Consider the following 16,024-nt stretch of genomic DNA (forward strand, 5'->3'; position numbering starts at 1 on the left):
TAAAAGGTTCTCCTTGCCCTGAATCTGTAGATAGTAGAGGAGAGAAGACCTAGCATGCTAGAATGAAAATAAATGTATTTTTAAAGATGGCTTAGTGTAGTTGTATACTTTACCCTGGTCTTCAGTTGAGGAAACTAGGCTGAGGCTCAGAGAAGTGATGACTTATTCAAGAAGACTTGGTGAATAATAGTGGAGCTTTTCCAAGAAGTCAATAAACTTGATTACCTTAATGATAGAACACAGTTCATTTCCCCAACAATAGCCACTTGAAAAACCAAGTGCAGATTCCAAAACTGAACGTTTCCTTTATATTTTGGTAACCTTTTAGAGGTTGGGAGGCTTCATTAGGAGATGACCTTTATATTTGTGCAGTTTGAGAGTCTGTAAATACTAACGTGCAAAAGTAGTCAAGATTTAAATCCCTAAAGACGAATAGCCTGTCCATCTGTGTCCAAACATTGGACAGGATACATTGTGACTAATTTAAGTCAACAACTAAGACAAAGCCCATGACTGCCTCACCTACCCACCCCATAAGAAAAGAGGCAATGTGGGATATCGTAAAATTCCCAAAGGACATCTGAAATGATCCATAGAATGCACTCCTAGTTCCTGCCTGCATCAGCACAATCCGGCTTTGGTTTAATCTACAAAAACCTTATGCAAGAGAAAGCCATGGGGGTCTAGACACACCCAACCTAACTATGAACTGATTTCTCCCAGACAACCAGGGAAGCCTTTTAAGAGATTCAGTTCCCTGAACTTGACCTTGTTCAGTGACTTTGGCGCAAAAAAAGAAAATGACTACCAGATTGAAAGCAAGAGCTTGTATTCTTTGGCCAGACTCTGCTCAGCCTAGAAATAAGATAATGATGACTGGGGAGTGAGCACCCTTGGTTCCCAGCTGCAGTAAACAAGATGGAGCCACGTGGTGCAGTGGCGCTGCTGGAGGCCTTGCAAGTTTTCTCTTGTGAATGAAGTCATTGCAACACATTGGAAAATCTGCATATGTTTTAGCTAAAAGTAATTTGCCCTTCACCTATCAACTCCTTCCCTTCATAAATGTCTTCAGATAGAAGAATTATCATATTGATGCTCACAGCACTTTGTCAGGTAGGGTAGGCATTGGTGTTTTCATTTTAGATGAGAAAATGAACTCAGATGATGTTCAATGATTTGCCCAAGGTCCCACAGCTATTCCATCCGAGAGAAGGAGCCAGAACCGGGGTTGTTTCCTCTGAGTTGGGTAACTGGCTCTTACCAACCTCATAGAGGGGACCATGCCTGAGACCTGAGCACAGGCCCCAGTTACTCATCAGTGCCAAGATGAACAGATAGTGTGTGATGCATGGGCATATGTCACTCAGGTCAAAATCCTGCTTCCTGCCTGCCTGCCTGCCCTTAAATGTCCTAGCACCTTGTCCACCTACCCTTTGCTACCACCTGTTTTCCTTCTTGGATCCCACAGGAGGAAAAGCCACAACACACACACACACACACACACACACACACACCCTTTCTCTCCTCGACTCCCACCACTGAGAATCAGGCACAGTTTTTCTGTTTTATGGAGTTCATTGCTGTTGTGGTTTTGTTTAATAACCAAGGTTTAATAATCAAGGGGGAAAATAAGGTAAATTAACAGAGTTAGAGATGCTTCTAGTTGCTAGAGAATTCAAACACAATGACAATCACTTTGCTGGAACTATAACTCTTAAGTGCTTTAGTAGGGCCTCACCTACTAGATGCTGAGTTGGTACTATACAGCCTCAGTGTTGTTATATTTACTCGTGCCCATTTGGCTTCATTGAAACAGACCAAGTATCTGAAGCCAGGCCTTCCGACTCCTTGACTAATGCTCTGTGTCTCCAGGTTGCAACGCTCAGAATAATCAGTGTGTGGAAAAGAGAGGTTGTGAACTTGGAGGTAGTTGTGGTTGTGGGATTAACACAAGTGAGACAAATGGCATCTTATCAGTTGTTCAGGCAGGGTCATCCAGCGCCAGCTCCTGCATGGGTGCTGGGAAGTGCAAGGCTAAGACTGAATGAACGTATTGCTTGTCTTATATGAGCAGAGAAGCTGCAGATGTGTTTGGCTGGAAAGGAAAAGATCCATAGGAGAGGGGCAAGAGATCACTCACTTGTGCTGCCATTTTGCCAGTAGGGGACATAGTTTTTCTGTTTGGGTCCTGAGTGAAGGAGGACATAGTGAGACAGGAAGATCTAGGAGCCCCAGAGGGGCTTGGGGGCTGGGAAGGGCAGAAAGGGCATTGTCCCTGGCTTTGGGCTATGCCCCTGACTACATCAATATTTTAGTCAAGAAGTCACTTGACCAAACCCCCTGCCCCCAAGCTATGCTCTCTTCCTTGCTCCAATGAACAGTGCTCCATCAAATCCCATCTCTAACTCAGAGCCCCAGCAATGCCCAGGGAGTCTGTTTTGTGCCCCTCAGCTCCTTGCTGAAAAGTCTTTTCCCAAAACTCCCTTGTCAGGGGGACGCCTTGCCCGCCCCCGGGCCCCTGGGCTGGCCATGTGCAGTCTGTCTTTGTCCTCCCATCGCTTCAGTGTGGTGCTTGGTCTTTGATGCAGGGGCTGACCCCGCGTGCTGTATCACTGCGAGCCGAGCACGGCCAGGGCAGTGACTTACAGCAGATGCTTCGTCTTCTGTTCTTTCTATTAGGGGTGTGATTTAGAAGCAGAATGTTTATAGAATGACCCAAGGAATTTCAACTGTCTCTGGAAAACTGTGTGGGAGTGAAACTCAATGGACACAGAATGATGCCTTCTGGGTTCCAGCCAAATGTTTGCACTTGTTTAAACAAGTCTCTGGGCTCACCTTCGACTGTTTATTGTAAACTCACCACTTCATCACAGACGCTGGCCCCCTGGGAAGGGAGTGGTGACAACTAAATGAGCATCTCATTTGTTTTTATGGAGAAAGCACTTAGCAGGGATGATGTGCAAATTCCGTATTCAGTGACTTCTTGACCAAGCACCTTAAAAGGCTGTGTGGCTCCCCTCCTGCATCGTCCCTGGGAGGATGGGGGAGGATCCTGACAGGTGAATTGGATTGAAATGCTGAGGTACCAGGCAGAAGAGCAACTTCTTGTCAATGGGTAATAGCTTAAGGCAGGTCTGTGGAAGGTGGCTCCGTATGGTAGAAAGCTATAGGATTTGTTGTTCCTATTTCCTCATCTGAAAAAAAAAAATACTCATCAGGGCTATTACAAAGATTAAATTATAAATGTGTGTAAAGAGAAGGGTAACAATTCTGCTCTTGTATTCCTGTTTTCAGTTGGTATAACACAATATCCGAGAAGGAGTACTTGTAAAGGGATCTATTTAGCACACAGTTCTGGAAATTTGAGAGTCTGGCATCAGCATCTGTTGGCTCTGGTGGAGGCCCCTCTGGCTGTCACAACCTGGCAGAGGGCATTATGGTGGGAGTGGGTGAGAGGAGAGATCCCAGAGCAAGACAGGGCCAGGCCTGCTCTTCTGGAGCAACTCACTCTCAGGGGCTCACTAGGTCCCACAGGAACTGCCTTCATCCAAACCATCCAGGGCACATCCCCCCGTGAGTTTGCCACATCCTAGTAGGCTCCACTACTTAAAGCGCCCACTGTCTCAACACCACCATACTAGGGACCAGGTTTCCATACACAAACTTTTGGCAGCCAAGCTCAATCCTATAGCAGTCATGGGTTTTGTGCAGGACTTTTGTTTGCTTGGTTCTTGTTTGCTTGCTTTGTTTTATGTTTTGCTTTGTGACAGATTTCTTGCCAACATTATGACCTCAGAAAGGAAGAGAGTGGCTTCTGCCTCAGGACAGAGAAAGGCAGCACATGGACAGGAAGGAGAATGGAAACCTCAGAAAGAATTCTAAGAAGGCAGAGATTTTTACTACAGATGCAAGGGGAAAAAATGTTCAATTGTTTTCTGTCTGTGAGATTGTGGCAGCCAAGACTGAGTAGAGGAATACAAGGGAAAAGATGGAGAATTTTTGCAACTCAGGAGTAACCATGGAAACAGTAAAAGGTCTGTTTTACTCCAAAGAAGAACCTAACATTTGTGTTTACATGAGAAATGTTGGAAAATATCCCTACCATCCTCAACTGATTGACTGTACCTTTAAAAGCTTAAAGGTTAAAACTAATTAAAAGCAAGCCAGTGACTCTTCCAAAAACGAAACAAAACAAAACCTGAAGGTAATCTAAAACAGAGATTCCCTGGGCATAGATGGAGAAAATCCTATGTGGTTTATGAAGAAGTCGTGTGTTAAACTTGACCTCTTAGGTGGGGAGCAGAAAAGGCAAGGTGGTCGCCACAATGATCTGGGATAAACCATTGCTTTTCTTCACAAAGGAGGCCAGCTTCTAGGAATTCCTTGGTTTCCCGGGGCCTAGAGGAGATTCTAGCTGCCCCACGTGAAGCTGTAACATGGAGAAAAACAGCCCCCACCATGGCTATGGGGTAGACCGTATCTAGGTATGGAGGAGGGAGGTCATCTTCTATAGTACCAATAAGCTCTATGGTGGATGTCAATGAAGCTCTAGTGAATGTCTAGCTGACTGTCCAAAGACCAGTAAACGCTGCATGGCAGAGCCAGAGTCAGATGGCACTGTACCCAATATCAGACCACTTGAAATGACCAGCAGGTGGAGCCAGCAGTCAACAGACAAGGAGTTCCATTGGCCATGGACTTTAGCCATGGACATCAGACAGGTGCACAGGATACAGACCTAGCCAACCACATGGAGTCAGTAACCCAGTTGGTGAACCTTCTCATCACCATGAGGACACACAGACTTCACTCTTCAGCCAGATGCCATCTTGGTTGGAGGCAGAACCTAAGGATTAAGTATTTTTCCAGAGAGATTTGTATTACTCTAAAGATCTAGATTTAGGAGACTATTTTGAATTCAGAGGTTCCTGTAATGTCGCTCCCCCTCTTCATGGAGGAACGACACTAAACCCTGCCTAGGCTTCATATCCGAGTCACGGCACCATTATGTCGCTCCCCATCTTCGTGGAGGAACGACACAGGACCCTGCGCTGTTCTTTCGTCTGCTCGGCCCTCCCCGGGTTTGCTGCTGGTTCTTCCTGGGTTGGCTACCGTCCCTTCCACCTCCGTGGAAGGGCGGTTCCCCCTGCCACATTCCCCACTTCCGCGGGGGAGCGGCACACCGCCGGCCGGCTTGCTCGGGGGCTGCACAGGTGTTCCCCTTAGATGTTCCTCTTAGATGTTCCTGGTGCATGCCGTCTCTCTCCTCCTTTATAGTCCTCTTCCACCAATCCCAACTCTGCTACCCACACGCCGAGTACGCTGCTCTCCTCCAATCAGGAGCAAGTCCTACAGTTTATTGGCTGAACTGGAGGCAGCTGTGTAGAAGCTGTTTTCTTCTCTCCCAGCGCCATATTGTGGGAGAGCAGATGCATAGAATAAGTCTTAATTCCAGTAACTTAGTCTAGTCCGGGTTGCTCCCCACAGATCCTCCTTTCTTTTTATTTTTTTGGCGTTGATACGCGCCTGTCTTCGGTGTCCTGCGGCACACACTCTGCTCTGCTTGCTAGAGTTGCCCGCAGGTTCTTACAAGTCCTATCAATCAGGCAAACCGAATCCGGGTCCTCTCTTCGCCATGTTGTGAGGAGGTTTTTAGGCGCTGATGTGTGCCTGTGTTCGGTGCCCTGCAGCGCATGCTCTGCTCTGCCTGCAGGTGCTTACAAAACCTAGCAATCAGGCAAACCGAATCCAAGCCTTCTCAGCGCCATATTGTGGGGAGGCTTATTGGTGTTGATTCGTGCCTATCTTCGGTGACCTGCAGCTCATACTCTGGTCGAGCCGCCTGTTGGTGCTTACCGCCCTAATCAGGCAGACCGAATCCAAGGTCTCTCATTGCCATGTTGTGGGGTGACTTATTGGTGTTGATAACGTGCCTGTCTTCGGTGACCTGCGGCGCATAAGCTGCTAGCCGCCCGCAGGTGCTCATCGCCTCACTAATCAGGCAGACCGAATCCAAGCTCTCTCATTGCTGTGTTGTGGGGAGGCCATTCTATTTCTCTATTTCTCTATCTCCGGGCATTCCTATTTCTCCCATTTTACTTCTATCTTCCAGCATTCCTATTTCTCTCATTTTACTTCTAAACTTCTGTTTCTCTTATCCCCGTGGCTTCCCGGCGCCCACCCCGAGGCTGCTTCTCAGCGGCTTCCCGGCTGAGCCGCTTCAGCCCGCTTCTCTTATCTGCGCCGCTTCGTGGCTCTGCGTGGCTCGGCTTCGCGCGCACACTCCGCGGTCTCGCACTAGCCCAGCGTTCCCTATCTACTTGTGCCCCGCACGCTCTCTGCGCGCGGCAGCCTCCGTGAGTCACACAGCCCCAGCTCACGTCTCCGCCACTAGTATTCAATCTAAGTTCCCCGGGCTAACCTGGCGAATTCAACCTAGCTCACGTTTCCGCCCCACGATCTGGCTTCCCGTCCTCTGCTCCCCGGGCTAATCAGACGGATCCCAACCTGGCTTACGTTTCCGCTTCTGGTTTCAACTCTTCGCCCCCTATTCCCGGGCTAACTTGAGAATCCCAAAGTGGCTTTCGTCTCCGCCTCGGCCTGCCCCCCGCGGCTTCAATTTCCCTAACATTTTTCTCTACCCGGTATGTTTCCCCAAGCTTTCCTCCAACAATACTCCTCCCTCATTTCTCCTGGCTTCTCCCCACAGTCCGTATCCAAATCTGTTTGTTCTAGCTTTCACTTTCGCTTTCAATCTTAGAGATTTCTCCCAGCTTCCCCCCGTAGTCCGTATCCGAGTCTATGCCTGGCTTTCAATAGCTTCTTCCGGCACCTTTTTCGTCCGGCTTTTCCCTAGGCTGTTTGCTAGTCTCTCTCTCCGATATTTTCCCATTTCTTCCCGTTTCTTCCCTCCTAAGTTTCCTATCTGTCCTAGGTTTCCTATCGAGTCACGGCACCATTATGTCGCTCCCCCTCTTCATGGAGGAACGACACTAAACCCTGCCTAGGCTTCATATCCGAGTCACGGCACCATTATGTCGCTCCCCATCTTCGTGGAGGAACGACACAGGACCCTGCACTGTTCTTTCGTCTGCTCGGCCCTCCCCGGGTTTGCTGCTGGTTCTTCCCGGGTTGGCTACCGTCCCTTCCACCTCCGTGGAAGGGCGGTTCCCCCTGCCACATTCCCCACTTCCGCGGGGGAGCGGCACACCGCCGGCCGGCTCTCTGGGGGGCTGCACAGGTGTTCCCCTTAGATGTTCCCCTTAGATGTTCCTGGTGCATGTTGTCTCTCTCCTCCTTTATAGTCCTCTTCCACCAATCCCAACTCTGCTACCCACACGCCGAGTACGCTGCTCTCCTCCAATCAGGAGCAGGTCCTGCTGTTTATTGGCTGAACTGGAGGCAGCTGTGTAGAAGCTGTTTTCTTCTCTCCCGGCGCCATATTGTGGGAGAGCAGATGCATAGAATAAGTCTTAATTCCAGTAACTTAGTCTAGTCCGGGTTGCTCCCCACACTGTAAATGGAAAATTTTCTATCCCCTAACTCCCCCACCACCCTCTAGCCCAGTAGAATAAGTACTTATCAGGATTTGTTGCATGGATTAGTTACAGAAAAATAAAGAGTTCCAACTGTCTTACAAGCTATTATATCCTAACCTGTGTCATCACAGACAGGAGATAGTGCATATGAATTGCCTTAAACATGACAAAAAATATCAAAACAGTGTAGAGCCCTGCAAAAGGAAAATCTCCTCATTCGTGATGTAGTAAATACCATTACGCAGATTAGAAAGAAAGCTTGTACATATTTATTGTTCACAATTGATTCTACTTGTAACACAGAAAGAAATGAAAAATGAAAAGACTTCATTATGTGTGTTAGCTTGTGTTTCCCATTGAACATACTTGAGATTTTTCCCCAATACTCCACAAGTATGAGAGGGATGAAAACAGCAGTGTCCCTTTTCCAGTTTGATATCATCTGTGTTGCTTGTGATTCTTTTAAATAGATTTATTTGAAAGGCAGAGCAAGTGTGACAATGAGAGTGAGAGGGACACCTTCCATTCACTGGTTCTCTCCCCAGATGGCAGCAATAGCCAAGTCTGGGACGAGGCTGAAGCCAGCAGCAGAATTCCACGCAGGTCTCCTGCATGGGTGGCAGGAGCCCAAGCACTTGGGCCATCATCACTGCCTTCCCAGGTGTGTTAGCAGGGTGCTGGATCAGCAGCAGAGCAGCTGGGACTGAAACTCCAACCTGGGATGCTGGTGTCACAGGTGGCAGCTTAACCTGCTGCACCGTGAGGACACATGGTTCCTAGTTGTAATGTTTTCATCCTTCTCCCATCTAGTGCTTCAGCCTTGGGGCTATTATCTTAGCCAACTGCAAATCATTTTTTGCTACTTCCTCTTTACCACTTTGCTTCAATTTTTTCCTAATTATTTTGTCATTCTTTTTATTTAATTGGTACAAATGCCCTTTGGGAGATGAATTATTACCTCTACTTTGCAGAGGAAGAAACGATGGATCAGCAGTTAAGAGAAGATATTCCTAAATATTTAATGCACATAAAAATGATGAGTTTGGTCTGAGCCACTATCCTTATTAAATGCATGATTCTTAAAGGGGGCCAGACTGCCACCACTACAATGCAACCTTTACAACTTAAAGGTTAAAACTAATTAAAAGCAAGCCAGTGACTCTTCCAAAAATGAAACAAAACAAAACCTGAAGGTAATCTAAAACAGAGATTCCCTGGGCAGAGATGGAGAAAATCCTATGTGGTTTATGAAGAAGTCGTGTGTTAAACTTGACATCTTAGGTGGGGAGATAGTGAAGCTGTGCCCTACCCTGGCCTCTCTGGTCATGGACCTCTGGGGATTAAGCTGAGAGATGGAGAAAGGAAATACGTCTGCCCATTCCACCTGCTCCCTTTGGAATTGTACCCAGAGAAGACTACCAACCAGGGCTAGGAAATGACCCGTTTTGAGATGACTGACTTTCCTATCCGAGTAACAAAAATATGCATGCAGTCCTTTCCCGAAAGAACCACAACCTTTTTTTCTGTAATCAAAGCTGAAGGTGAGAACTGGATTCAACACGAAACTGTCCGGGGTATGAAGCGAATCTCAACCCAGCAACGTGGCTTCGAAGGCGTCTGGGCGGGCCCAGGCTTTCTCCAGGTCTGAATTCCACCTCGGGGGTTGTGACAGCGATGGTGGCGATGGTGTGGTAATGTTTCCTTTATACCATGCTTGTTCAGAGTTTTAAGTACATTAGTGCTAAGCTTTGCAATTCAAACCTATCTCCGTCACCTAGAAATCCATGACGTGGGAAGAAACGTGGAACTGATCCCTATCAGTCTGACGTGCCCAGGGCGTGGCTCAACTCGTGGTTTACAAACACTGTTTTTTCCAAATGAAATACTTCAGGGTGGCCAATCCATGCAGGAGCTCGAGGCAGACCCTAGCCAGAGCCCCACCCCCCCTCCTCCCTCTTCCGCCCATCCCACACACCCTTGTGACATCCTTTTGGAGCCTCAGAGGCTCCACAGAGTGTGGTCTGGAAATCACTGCATACAGAGAAAATATGAGCGAGCAAACCACACGTGAAGGACTGTTGCTGAGGGCTCCTTTAAGCGTCCTATTTATATTTGGGGGAATTCTGATTCATTAACCAAATAAAAACTCACCACTGTCTCTTCAAGGGCACTTTATCCCAGGCACACTGTGCACATGGAAAAGATTCACTGTGTCACCACAATGGCAGTTTTCTATCTTAGTAAACTCTGCCCTTTTGCTTTGGTTCTACTTACATATTCAAGTTAGGCACATCTTACTGACGCTCGAAACTGTGTTAGGTTTAATGAAAGTCATTGAAATATCTAAAAACATGTTTCTCAAGGAATTCTCAATATAGTTAGTGTAAAAAGATATAAGTGTGTGTGTGTGTGTGTGTGTGTGTGTGTGTGTGTGATTTAAGACAAGTGAAGAGACCCTGCAGGACCATGTATGACTAAAGACCAAATCCATTGTCCGAGAAGTGGTTGCTGTAGGGATTCAGTACTGAGATTGCCTTGCACCACAGTGGCAACCTAATTATGGTATCTAGAAGAAAAGATGGCAATTTTGCTTGCTTTGGCTTTGGTCATGTCTCACCTGATATGTGGACTTAGTTCTGGGCACGTAGGTTTAAGGGGCACATTGTCCAAGGAGAACAAGCTTCAAGATGAAAAAGAATATGGTCAGGCTCTCGCCACCCTTTCTCTTCGTTAACCTCTCTAGTGGGGCTGACACCAGGGGGTGCCATTGACACAGATAACTCTATGAAGCTGTCCCTCAGAAGGGTGGCAATGTAGTCACTGTCATCCTAGAAAGGGATTTGATTTCTTCCACATAGCTCCAAAAGGTAGATAAAAATAAAATGCCAGAAAGCTAGAATAGAGTGAGATTTGGGCTTCAAATAAGGAAACGCTTACAGTGGCAGGGGACAGAATGGGCAGCTCTTGATGTAGGTGCTTGGAGAGGGGTCTTGGAGAGAAAAGTCTATGCTTCTAAGGTTGATATTGATGATGGCAACCAGTGACTCGTGCGCTGAGCACGAGGGGACTGAGCTTGCGGTTTTCCCAAGTGTCCTCCTTTTAGTCATCATGACAATCCTCACAGGTAGGACCTGTATTTACCTTTATTTTACAGATGAAGAAACCCACATTTGTACAAGTGGTGTTCCTTTCCCAGGGTCACACAGAGAACAAATAAGAGCCAGCATCTGAGCTCAACTGCGTTTGATTCCAGAAGGCAAACTCCGGACCACGGTGCCACGTTGCCTGTTGATGGGAGTTCCAAGATCTCAGCTTCTTCAGTGTGTCCAGCTCTTCGATTGTAGCTAAACTTGATCAACAAATAAAATTCCACCTTGGCCTTATACATCAAAGGTGAGAGTGTTTCTTGCGGCAAGGGTAGGCAGGCTGGATTTGCCTTGCTCTCACGACTCACTGATGTCTGTATCTGGACACCAGGGATGAACCCACACACCTGGGCTCCAGATGGGGAGAGCTCTCCCACACATGGTATAAGCTCAAGATCCAATTCCATCACTTCAGGCTCCCAGCGCATGAGCACAAAGGCTCATCTGGATAGTTCAATTTTGTCATTTTCCAAATGCACACTCCGAAAATAACTCTTTAGGGAGGGAAGATGTGACCTTAAAGATACTGGTGGGGCTGCTGGGGGAAGCTGAAAGGAGCAGGCCCTACTCAATGGCCGTTGTCACTTAGAAAACATGGAGACGAAAGGGAGAGGCACACCCCTGAGCTGTGTGCACCGACAGCTGCAGCTCTCCCATTGCTCGTGCTGTGCCGGTGCAGGGAAGCCACGGCAGGACCTCGCTGAGGCTCTGTTAGTGCTAAAACAGATGTTCCTTCAGCACTCACATCTTAGGTGGCCACTGTCATGGGGTGGAAAAGGATAATCTAAACCTTCCCGTCCTTGCCAAAATAGACATGTGTAGGTCTTTGTTCTGCACGTCCCTGGAACACACTGACAGATTTCCAAGTGGTGGGAACCACCCGGCCGGTTTAGTCTTTGGACAGACGTTTGTTCTGCCCATTTCACCCCAGTTTCCCGGAACCCTGGCAGTGGGGCGCCCATGGCTGGAGCTTGTGAGAGCCTCCTTTGTACGGAGAGTTTTCCCAGAGAAGGCCATCAAGGCAGGCAGCAAGAGACACCAGGCTGCAAGCCAATCACAGCAATGACAGGTATTGCCACAGCTGCCCGGGCTGTGAGAGGTTGCACCTCTGCAGGTCCGCTCACCTTGTCTGGCTCCAGCCCAGGGAGAAATGTGTTGAACGACTGCCCCTGGGCTGCAGGTAGCTCCACATGGCTGTGGCGGAGAATGGCGGAGAGCTGACCTGGTACTGGGTCAGACACTTGGGGCTTCCATTGCTCTTTGAGCTGATGCAGCCGATGGAGAAACAAGCTGGGAGTGGTGAAACTCGTCCTCCAAAGCAACCCACACCCAGGAACTAGGAATTTATATTCAAGTTTTTAAATATGGTTTCTCCACGAATTTGGGGCATTTGCAGCCGAGAGGGAAAGGGGGGATGAAATGGATCTGGAAAAGAGAGACTTGTGGGTTTAGAGTCATATAGAGAGGCAAAGTGATACACAGAAAGCAAGGCGGGCTTGGAGTGAGGACGTTCAGACGCAGGGCCCTACCACTGCGCATCTGTGACGCCCTAGGCAGATTGTCTTTTAGCTCTGAGACCTGGGTTTCCAACACTTCTTTCCACTGTGGGATTTAGCCCTAAGAGCTTTTGGCTATATAAACAGAATTCAGGGGTGGGTATTGCTGCACAGTGAGTTAAGTCACTGCTTGGGATGCCTGTATCCCATATTGGAGGGCTGGTTTGAGTCCCAGCTACTCCTGATTTGGCTCCCTGACAATTCTCCTGGGACTACTAGACAACGGCACAATTACTTGAGTTCTTGTCACTCAGATGGGTGATCCTGATCGAGTTCCTGGCTCCTGGCTTCAGTGTGTTGGCCCAGCCCCAACTTCTGTAGTCATTTGGGGAGTGAACCAATAGGATAGAAGACCTCTCCCTCCCTCTCCCTCTCTCTCTCTCTCTCTCTCTCTGTCTTTCAAAAAAAATAAATAAGTCTAAAAAAATCAGAATTCATCAAAGACTGTAATTGTTCCCATAATCAAGAACTATTGATTAAGTAAGCACCACTGTGTGATATCCTGAAAATGAGAGCAAGAAGGTATGGTCCTTACAGGCCAGGTAGGTGTGAGATGGATCAGTAAATAAGCCTGTAAGATATAAAGATTAAACTAACTCAGAATAGGAATGAATGCATAATATGAATATTAGAATTTCAGTGAGCTCACAAGAGCATTCCTAGTACTGTGCAGTGGGAGAGAGGGGTCAACAGAGCAGCATTTCCCACTGAAGAAACCTCGCTCATGATGTTATGATGGTAGCTTCTATTTGGATTCCTCAAGAACCTGTGCCAGGTGGGGACTCTCTGACCTGGAGCATAACCCAGGCATGCATGGCAGAGCTGTGGCCCATGCCTGTTGCAAGACATGACAGGGTATTGGGTCAAGCTGAAGAAAGTCTTCTGGAGTTAAGTCTACCAAGTGCTGAAGGTCATGGCTGCATCCCACACCCACTGGAGTGGGTTCCCGCTCATGGATGACCCTGGTGGCCCTGGAAAGACTAAGTAATGTTTAAGTCACTTAACCAACAGACTCCCAGACTTCATGGAGGGGGGGGGGGTGGATCTGGATTCAAGCCCAGGCCACTTGATTCCAGAGCCAACAGTCTTGACCACCATTCTACATGGCCTGTTCCAAGATGCTGCCAGTCTGAGCGGCAGGGATGGCCATTCCTGACAGAGGGGATGATCCATAGTTGTGGTCCTCAAGCGAGGCTGCGTATTAGGCTCACCTGGGGAGCTCCGCTAAACCTGTCCTGGCTCAGGCTCGCCTCTAGAGTTCCCAGTTTTCTTTGGGAATCCATACGTTTTAGAAGCTCCCTCCAGGTGATTCTAAGGGGAGAGCATGAGTTGTTGGGTTCCATATTGAAAACCGTCAGACTCCAAATCTTCAAGCTCGGGTCTAGGGCTGCCTCCACGGTCTTACCCATGGTGGATCTGAGCTGCATGGGTCGTAGCTTGTGGAAGTGGACACAAATCAAATCCTCTAAGGTGGGTGGGGTCTCCAGACCTAGGAGAACTCTGGTTTTAGTGAAAATTCTCTGCCTGCCACAGGCCTCCATGGAAGAAATTACCCTAAGGAACACCACCAGGAATTCATTCTGGCCTCCAATACTTGCAGGGATGTCTGTTGCAAGATAGATTTAACCATCCCCTGAAAGAGTGAGTACTCTCCCTCTTCTCTGGTTTCCAGGCATAGGGATTTCCCTACTTCCCCTTATTCATTGGCTCACTGCTAATGGCCCATGGGGTGCGATGAGTTCCCTTGTTGGTGACTAAGGGAAATAAACCCACACGTGTAGCCCAGGACCTTTCTCCTTTCCTTCCCATTGGGAGCCAGCTTCCCCTGGAACATTCACATTGGGCTCTGCTCTGTCGTGTGCCACTGGGTCCCTCAGTGAGATGGCCTATGTTTTCTAAAACTGCTCAGAAGTGTGGTGGTACTTCCTAATTCCAGGCCCAGAGCCAGCTATGCTGTAATACCTTGACCGTTCTTATGAACCAGTGCTATGTTGATCTCTCCTTGCTTTATTTCTTGTCCATCTCTTAATTTGTCCACAACTTAGATGGAGGAAAGAAAGGTATGTGTTTATTTTAAATTTATTTATTTATTTGAAAGTCAGAGTTACATAGAGAGAGAGAAGTAGAGAGAGAGAGAGAGAGAGAGAGAGAGGTCTTCCATCCACTGGCTCACTCTCCAATTGGCCACAATGGCCAGAGCTGTGCCTATCCAAAGCCAGGAGCCAGGAGCTTCTTCTTGGACCATCTTCTACTGCTTTCCCAGGCCATAGCAGAGAGCTGGATCAGAACTGGAGCAGCTGGGACACAAACTGGCACCCATATGGGATGCCAGTGCTGTAGGCGGCAGCTTTACCTGCTACGCCACAGCTCTGGACCCCAGAGGTATGTATTGTCTTCTTAAATAAATCCCACCAGTTCCCTTTAAAATATCATTTGTCCTTCGTTGTTTCTTCACATAACAAAAGAAACACAAATTCCCCAACTATACCCTTGCTCAATTGTACTGCAATCTTAACCATAATGTATTTGCTTTTTCTTTAAATAATAATCACTGAACAAAATCTAATTGATTTTATCCTATCTGCCTGCCTACATGGAAACCATTTGTAATCCACATGCTTCTATCCACAAGTGACAATCAGAATTTCAGGAAGCAATAGCTAGGGAGAGCTTTTTGGCCATTTCCCCAAGAGCCTCCAAGAACAGCACAGGCACGAGCAGCTTCAGCTGTCCCCACTGCCATGTCAAAAGTTTATGATGCTTTCTGTCCTCAGGAGAGGGCCAAGAGGCTTTCAGGGTCTGTATGACATGAAAAGCTCATTAGAGCAGAGGGAACCAGGCCTTGTCATCTGACACGGACAAGGTGCCCCTCTCCTGGCATACAGGGGTCTGGAGGAGGAGGAGCAGATAACCTTCAGCCTAAATAAGTCATATCATCACGATTCTGGAATCTCTCTGAAGCAGGGCTGGTTACAGTGCGGAATTCCACAGGACACGTGTCTCTCTTGGACTGCATCCAAAGGAGCGTGTTATCAGAAGGCCCTCATTATAACACGGGCCAGTGTTGTCGGCAGGCTTCAGGGGAGCTGGTAAAAGGCTGACGCTAGTCAGTATAATCACTACATGCTTGTTCGTGCCGTCAAGCCTCAGTTACATAAGAGTCAACAGTTTGTCACGCATTCACTCCTTGTTCCTTCACTGCCTGGCTGGGCTTCCAGCTTCTTCATCCAGCTGCTCTGGGTATCGGGCAAAGTGGGTGCCTCTTCTGGAAATGCCTCGTCCAGGGGGTTTCCCCGTGACCTGTTTGTGCTACCAGCGCCTTGTTCCACGCCATGCTCTTAGCTAATTGAAATTGCTGAGGGCATGAAGTTTCTGCTAATGGACTGAGCTCTCCCAGAGGGCTCAGACACCAAACAATGTCACAGCAGGGAAAAGAGGAGCCCAGCTGTCCACTCAGGTGGCGAAAGGCCTCAGAATCCGCCTGTAGGCATTCCCTGGCTTTCAGTTGAAAAGCACCTTGGCCCCACCCACCAGGGCGAAGGATTTCCTGACAACTTGCAAAACTCCGAGCTGAACAGAAGGGAGAGAAGAGCACTGCTTGGGGACTTGGACTCCGGTAGGGTCACCTGAGCGTGGGTCGTTTCCCTATGGTATTGAACAAAGGCGAATGACGGAAGAGCCTTCCTATTGCTCCTCTGAGTTTGGCATTGTTTACTGTCTCTGCATTGTTCCAAATGGCACTTGGAGCTCTGGCAGTCTTTTTGTCCTCAAATCTTAGTGTTGT

General features: G+C 48.0%; 1 long non-coding RNA gene across 1 annotated transcript in view; it reads left to right on the forward strand.

Annotated features, from left to right (window-relative positions):
* Window positions 1-16,024, forward strand: part of LOC149128141 (uncharacterized) — a 40,792-nt gene that overhangs the window by 24,097 nt on the left and 671 nt on the right. The window contains exon 2 of the long non-coding RNA XR_016230438.1: window positions 10,693-10,931. This is a non-coding gene — a long non-coding RNA (uncharacterized LOC149128141). The remainder of the gene's footprint in view (window positions 1-10,692; window positions 10,932-16,024) is intronic.

Source organism: Oryctolagus cuniculus, chromosome 2 (genome assembly GCF_051225735.1).
Source record: "Oryctolagus cuniculus isolate XC-2025 breed Fujian yellow rabbit chromosome 2, ASM5122573v1, whole genome shotgun sequence".
Taxonomy (NCBI): domain Eukaryota; kingdom Metazoa; phylum Chordata; class Mammalia; order Lagomorpha; family Leporidae; genus Oryctolagus; species Oryctolagus cuniculus.